At 39.6% G+C, this 7,167-nt stretch overlaps 2 pseudogenes; one reads left to right on the top strand and one right to left on the bottom strand.

Moving 5' to 3' along the window:
- Positions 1-3,663: 3,663 nt before the first annotated feature.
- On the bottom strand, positions 3,664-4,185 carry LOC101574141 (annotated as a pseudogene).
- A 1,993-nt stretch (positions 4,186-6,178) lies between these two features.
- On the top strand, positions 6,179-6,908 carry LOC101573747 (annotated as a pseudogene).
- Positions 6,909-7,167: the final 259 nt, after the last annotated feature.

Below are 7,167 nucleotides of genomic sequence, written 5' to 3'. Positions count from 1 at the left end.
TTTTCAAAATTTGTAGGTTGTCTTTTTACTTTGTTGGTAATTTTTTTTGACCTGCAAAAACTTCTCAATCAGAGGAAGTCCTAGTTGCTATTTCTTTCAAGTATTACCCATGCAATTTGATTTTTATTCATGCACTCTTTGCCTTTCCCTATGTCTTCAAGAGTTCTTCCTACTTTCTCTTCCAGAAAATTTAGTGTTTCTGTTTTAATGTTGTCTTAGTTACTTTTTACTCATTGCTGGGACAAATACCCGACACTCAAAATGAAGGAAGGAAAGGTTTATTTAGCTCACAGTTACTGGAGGGTTCAGTCCATATTCTGCTGGCTCCAAGGCAAACAACAGCAGTTCACGCAGCAGAAAATAATGAAGAGCAGAGGAGGAGCAGCAGCTGCAGCAGCATCCATCAAGCCTCTCTCTTCCCTCTGCACTGACTGCGAAGATCAGCGCTCCACAGTGATGATCGGAGCTCCTCCAAAGTGGCGCGGCTGCCGAAATCAAGCTCCTTCGAAGACTAGACTCTGAGACTTCTCCACGGGAGCGGGGCTGGGCAGCAGGAAACCAGGCAGGCGGCTTCCTGCCTTTCTCAATTCCTGGGCCCTGCCCACCTGAAGGGCGAGGCCCCCACGCTGCTGGAGCTGATTCAGCCAAGTTGACACAATGTATCAACTAACACAAATGTTTAGATCTTTAATCCACTTTGACTTTAGCTTAAGGAATGGTGATAGACCTGGGTCAAGTTTTAGTTTTTGGCCCATAGAGAGCCAGTTTTTCCAGCACCATTTTTTAAAGAGGCTATCTTTCTTCAAGTAAGTATGTTTGGCCCCTTTGTTGAAGATTAGGTGACTGAGTGTGTTCATAGAGGCCTGTGCATTTTCTAATCTATTCCATTGATCCTCAGGTCTATTTTATTGCCAGTACCATGCTAGTTTTATCACAGTAGCTTTGTAGATAATTTCAAGTTAGGAATTGTAATGCCTCCTGCCGCATCTTTGTTTTAAAATAAAATTTAAAAAGATAAAACCTTCATAAGTCACCATCTTCTCCTACAATCTGAAAGATTTCTAGGTATTCTTAATGGTGCCTCTGGTTAATAACTAATAACATTTGGTAAAAACTAAATAGTTGAGTTAAAGGAGCTATATCAAAGTGAAGAAAACAAATTGGAAAAAGTTTGGCTAGCATGTTTTAGAACTTCTAAACTTGTGGTGACGTTAATATCATTATCTCAAGATTAATCACTAAGCATAAGTTATATAGCTTCCACCCATGAATAAAAAGGTGACTCTCACATAGTATGAATTACCATGCCATGAATCCACATCACTAAAGACAACTAAGAAAACTTTGTCTTTCCTAAATTCTTCATACTTCAGTTAACAAACTTACTTTCAAAAACTTCAGCTTCAGTTAAATATTTAATTCATATTTGTTAAAAATGGGCTTCTATAATAGGCCCACTGCATATATTTGGAGTTTCTTTCAAGTTCTATTTTACATAAGTTTATTTATGACTGAAAGTTTAAGTGTTTTTTATAAGGCTGTAAACATGAGGATTAATTTCTAAAAGTGTTTGTAATATTGTTTTAGTATGGGACTTTTCAGTACTAGAGCTGAACCCTGGGCCATGCTCATGCCAGGCAAGTGCTCCACCACTGAGCTCCCTCCCCAGTCCTGTGAAAAGACTTTTAAGATCAGATTTTCTCCGAATATCAATGTTTCACACATTCTTTTATCTGTATTGATTTGTAAATATCTCAAGGTTCTGTGCATATATTTAGGAATATTTTCAAAATTAACTTCATAGTATATAAATTTGTGAAGTTTGCCAATAATTCAGTAAATAGAGAAATAGCCAACCAGGTTTAGGAAACCTTCTCACTATTGCTATTTCAAAATAGTGAGTGAGGGCCTGGGGAGATGGCTCAGTAGAATAAGCACTTGCCTGGCAAGCACAGGGTCCTGAGTTCAATCTCCCATACTGAAAAAAAAAGGTGAGTGATAAGCAATTAGATTTATTATTTTACTATTTTGTTGATTGATTGATGTATATTGTGCAGGATCTCACTACACAGCTTGGACTTGTAGCGATCCTCCTCTTTTTCATCCTTCCTAGAACTAGACTTACAGGTGTGCAGCACCACACCTGGACTTGTTGGCCAGCTCAGCATGCCTGGGTGCAGGGCCAGTGCGGCATGTGGGACCAGGGATGAAACCCAGGTCCCTGCACTTGCCTAAGCAGGTGTTTAGTCCACTGAGCTACCTCCATGGACCTCTTATTATATTATTATTATGATTCTTAGTACAATATTTAACAACTTTGATGGTTTAAATTCTATATCCGTCTCCCAGCTCCCCACAGCCCACCCTCAGAGGCAAAAGGGCTGAATGAGTGATATAAGCATGATGCTATGTGGATAATCAGCTGTTATGTATTAATTTATTCTATAACTAGAGTTAACTTTATGATCAAATCTTATTAACTTTAGTAGCTACTGAAAAATAGTACAAGAATAAGTGCCTTGAATTAAAAAGTGGAAACTGTAATATTGTTATAATAAAAACTTTTTTATAAAATAGTTATATTCTTAGTGAAATAAAAAAGTGTGTCCATTATGTTTATTTTATTGTACAATCACTGAATCATCCTTAGTGTGAAATAAGTAACTATATTAGATGTAAAGTTTACAATATAAGCCATAACGAGAGAAAAAACTAAGGGGGGGGGTGTATTGCTTGACACATTGTGTCAACTTGAGAAGTATAGAAGTTGAATTAAGTGACTCAGCAGAGACCAGGGTTCTTAGTTTGTAAACATCCTCATCCCGTGCAAGAGGATGGCATGGACATTGTGTGAGTTCTACACTCCCAGCCCCAGGGAAGCTTGTTTACAGAATAAGCAGGGGAGAGAAGCTGGCTAGAAGTTGCAGCTGCTGCCCTTCTCTTTGCTGTTTTCTGCTGTCATGAACTGCGGCTCTCTGCCATGTGTCCCACTGCCTGGGAGCCATCCGAGTAAGGACTGAAACCTCCACACAATGTGACCTAAAGTAACCTTTTCTTCCTTAATTTTGGGTGTCAGGTATTTTGTCCCAGCAGTGAGTAAAAAGCAATTGAGATGGGGCAAGTTTTATTTTAATCTGAAATTGCAGGATTACTGGCTCCAATGATCAACAATTTACCTTTTTCTCCTCTTTCACAAGTACATAAATAACAGATGACCTTTCTAATTTAATTCTTCTTATTTATTAAGGCTATTATTATTATTATTATTTAGTGATACCAGTGACTGAACTCAGGACCTTGTGCTTGCCAGGTAAGCACTTATTCCACTGAACTATCTTCCTGGCCCCTGGTCTTGATTTTTTAAGGATTGTTTTATGACCAAAACATTGGGTTGAGGGAGCAAATCAGGAGTAAAGTGCTTACTAATGTCCTTGGGCTTGATCCCTCCACAACAGAAAAGCTAAAGTACTAATTTGACACATAGCAAAAGCAGGAAGAAGTATCAAAGCTTTAGGTCTGACTTTTGCTTCATAAAGCCTAAGAATGAAACCTTTCTTTTTCCCTTTCCCTATAGGTTAATAATTTAAAAATATAAATAATTATTTTAAATTCCATTGAATAGAGAACAGGAAGTTTCAGGTATGAAAATTGAGCATTCCAAGTTCAAAATTTTATTCTGTGGTGGGAAAAGAGCCTGAAGTTTTGTTTGTCTTCTGCAATTAAGTCTTCCTCCACTTCAAAATTAAGATTCATGAATAAACTGGATGCTACGGTTTCTGGCTGATTCATCTGAACAATGGAGTCACTTGCGGCTTACTCTGCTAGATTGTCTTTCTGCCTTCTCAGTTATCCTGTTTTTCTCCTTCATCTGGTAATGATCATCAATGGCATATTGTTATTTTGGTGTGCTGATGCCCCAAACAGACTCAATTTTCTCCACAAGAAAGTCGTACACTGAAAGGGTTGACATGGAAGCCTGAAGCACTTAATGCCAGAAGTAGGACCCCCAAAGTATGTTTCATTGGATCGGTAATAGGCAAAACATCTTTTTTCCTATGCTCTCAAACTCACCCTCATCTGTGCTGTATTTGTTTCCCTGCTAACAAAGTGGATGACACTCTGGATTTCCTTCTTTTTTCCTATGATTTCTAGTTCTACATTTTCAAAGCCTCTTTCATTATTCATCTCCCAATTTTGTTCTATAAAATGTCCTTTGAGGCTTGGCACAGTGGCACACTCTTGAAATCCAGCACTTGGGAGGCTGAGGCAGGAGGGTCTTTGCAAGTTCCAGGACAGCCTGAACTGCATAGTGAGATCTGACAGCACACCCAAGTGCTGCGGCCACCTCAGCACCTGACCCCTACACAGTGTCCAACCATTGTGCCCAGCCCACAGCTCCCACCTCACTGGGGCAGCACTGGGGATGCTGGCAAGATGGGAAAACAGAAGCCCAATTCCACCCTTCACCTTCCTGCACAGTGGCTGGTGAAGTGGGTTGGGAGGAGGGGCTCATGGGGGCAGGGGGTGCTGGCTCCTCCCACTGCGTCCTTATATTACCATATAAGGACTGGGAAGTCCTTATATGGTAATGCTAATGCATAGCTTTTAGAGCAGCTGCCTTGCTGTTCTAGCAGCTCTGTCATTTTATAGTCCTAGCAACATGAATTTCAATTGTTTTATTTCCTTGCCTATACTTATTTTCTGCTTATCAAAGATAACTTTTTGGTGTTTCATTGTTGACTAATACTAGCTAATAGTATTCTACTGCTTGCTAGTGTGTGTCATTGAGCAGCTAGCCGGACCTTTCTGGCCCTGTCTTGAACTTCTGCCTGGTCAGTCTTGCCCCTGAAGTGAAATGGTGGGACCACACTGTTTGGTCAGGATCTGGAGAGTTTGTTGAGGCCGTCTTCCTTCCACCTCCAGCCAACCTCTGGGTAATAAATGGTTGATAACAGAGGAGCTTATCGGACAGTCTGGAACTATGACGGTAATTTCATTAAATAAAAGCAACTAGGGGAAGCTGTTAAATTAATGTGAACTTTCTTCACAGATATTTTTTTCCTAATGCTTTCCTCAGTAGGCTTTGCTTATCCACACAGATGAAGAGGCATTTGACCTCTTCTCCAAGCCATTGCTCTGTTAACCATTCTTGATATGTTTTTCCTTATAGGCAGTTGAAAAAGTATTTGATGAAAAGTGATTTTTTATTTGCCAATGTGATTATTTGTAGTCTGAACACAGTATTCAGGAAATATCACTGAAAAATTTAAATTATTAATTCCTTAACCATGTGCATATTCTGAATGTTGAGATTGTGTTTTAAAAAAGTATTTACCTAAGATTATTGTTACTATCTGCTCACGTTAGCTTTTTAAGGCCTGTCTGCTCCTGTTTACCACTGAAACCCAAACATTTGGCCTGTGGTTGGCACAATAGGTATGGAAAGGCTGTCAGGAGACTATTTTTCCTCAGAGGCAGTTGGCAGAACCAGGTTGTGGGGGTGGAATTCTGGCAAGATTTTATTCATAATTTCTTAAGTTAAGCCAGCTGTAAAGGAATGTGGAGGGGGTGAATAAACCCCAACTCCTTGCTACATCAGTGTGTGCATGCATGTGTCTACACACACAGAGAGAACATTCGTTCTCAACTTTCTGTGATATACTATGTAGAAATCCCTAAATAGGATTAATTTAAAATGGTGAAAGTGATATGTCACTTGCTCACTAATAATATTTTATTATTATTAGTGTTACTAGAAAGCTTATTAAGCAACTTAGATTCATCTTTCTGGCATATTACCTAAATAGCTACTTTTGCAAAAAAATAAATTTGACAGTATTGGGAATAAAAGTTTAGGTTCCTCACTTGAGAATCTGGGACCTTGATTTGAAAAAAGGGTTTCTATAAACAGTGATTTTAGAGACTCTGCAGAGATTTGTTAGCCAGAGGGTGAGATGTACAACCTTGCCATCCAAAGTGTTGTCCACAGGCAGCGTGGTCATCTCGTCTTGAAATTTGTCCTTACAAAAAATCACAGGCCCAAATGTGTGAAAAGAATAAGCTATATTTTAACAAGATTCCTCAGTGATTTTTAAGCACATTACAATTTAAGACTAATTTTGTACTGCACTTATTCTAGTTAGAAGCGCTTTCCTGACTGGAGATGGCCGACAGGTAGATGCACAATGTGGGAGCTGAGGAAGGGTTCACTGAAGTCACCCGAAAGGGTGCCTGGCTGGTGGCAAAGAAATGAAAATCTGGGCAATTGCTCTAAGTGGGGGATTGTGGGGATGCAGACCCCATGGATACGGAGGAGGCCCAGCCAGTCTTCACGCCCCTCCTCGGGAGTGGACTGCTGAGTGGGAAAGAATAAACACGGTAAGTTCTAGTTCCAGCTAACAGACATACGCCACTGAAAGAGAACTGGATGAAGATATTTACTCCTATTGTAGGACATTTGGGACTCCAGATATGCTTTAACTTGAAATCAAGAAATATAGAAATCAGGACTGGTCAGGAAACCCAGGATGCTAGTCCTCTGACAAGTACAGCTGATTGTGTAAAGGCCTTTATTGTTGGATTTCAGGTGGAAGGTGCACTTGCCCTCATCAGGTTAGATGGCATTTTTCTAGAGTCTTTTGAAATTGCAGATGCTAAGCCTCTAAAGGGAGACCACTTGTCAAGGGCAGTAGGAAGAACTGCTGGCAAAGGGGAACAACCAAATTTACCATAGAGAATGTGACACGGAGGCCAATAGTTTTGGCTGATGTGAAAATTCCCATCCTTGGCTCTTCCCAGAACATCAAGATGCAAAGGCTGCCATTTGTAACCTCATCTTGGGAAATCCTCTATCCAAGGTTTATGGCAATGTTAGAGCTGTGGCTAGCAGATGAGCACATCAGTTCTGATTTCCAATTGCACTTTTGTCTTTGGACTCTAAAGAGAAAGACTTTATATTCTTGTGATGGTCACACAAAACCACGTGAAGAATGTCTCATAAACAGAAGAGAAAGTTTTAATAATACTCATGCTCAGTAATGTTTAGGACATTTTGAGTATTAAAATATAATATATATTTTCTTTTTGAGTCACATGTAGCAGATTTGCATTTTGGAATCCTCATTTAGAGGAATTGTTGCATAAACAGCTCTCTATAAGTATTGGGTT

This window comes from Octodon degus, unplaced genomic scaffold, assembly GCF_000260255.1.
Source record: "Octodon degus isolate 3935 unplaced genomic scaffold, OctDeg1.0 scaffold00081, whole genome shotgun sequence".
Taxonomy (NCBI): domain Eukaryota; kingdom Metazoa; phylum Chordata; class Mammalia; order Rodentia; family Octodontidae; genus Octodon; species Octodon degus.
The sequence above is the reverse complement of the archived record's forward strand: the minus strand, read 5'-3'. Positions and strand labels throughout refer to the sequence as shown.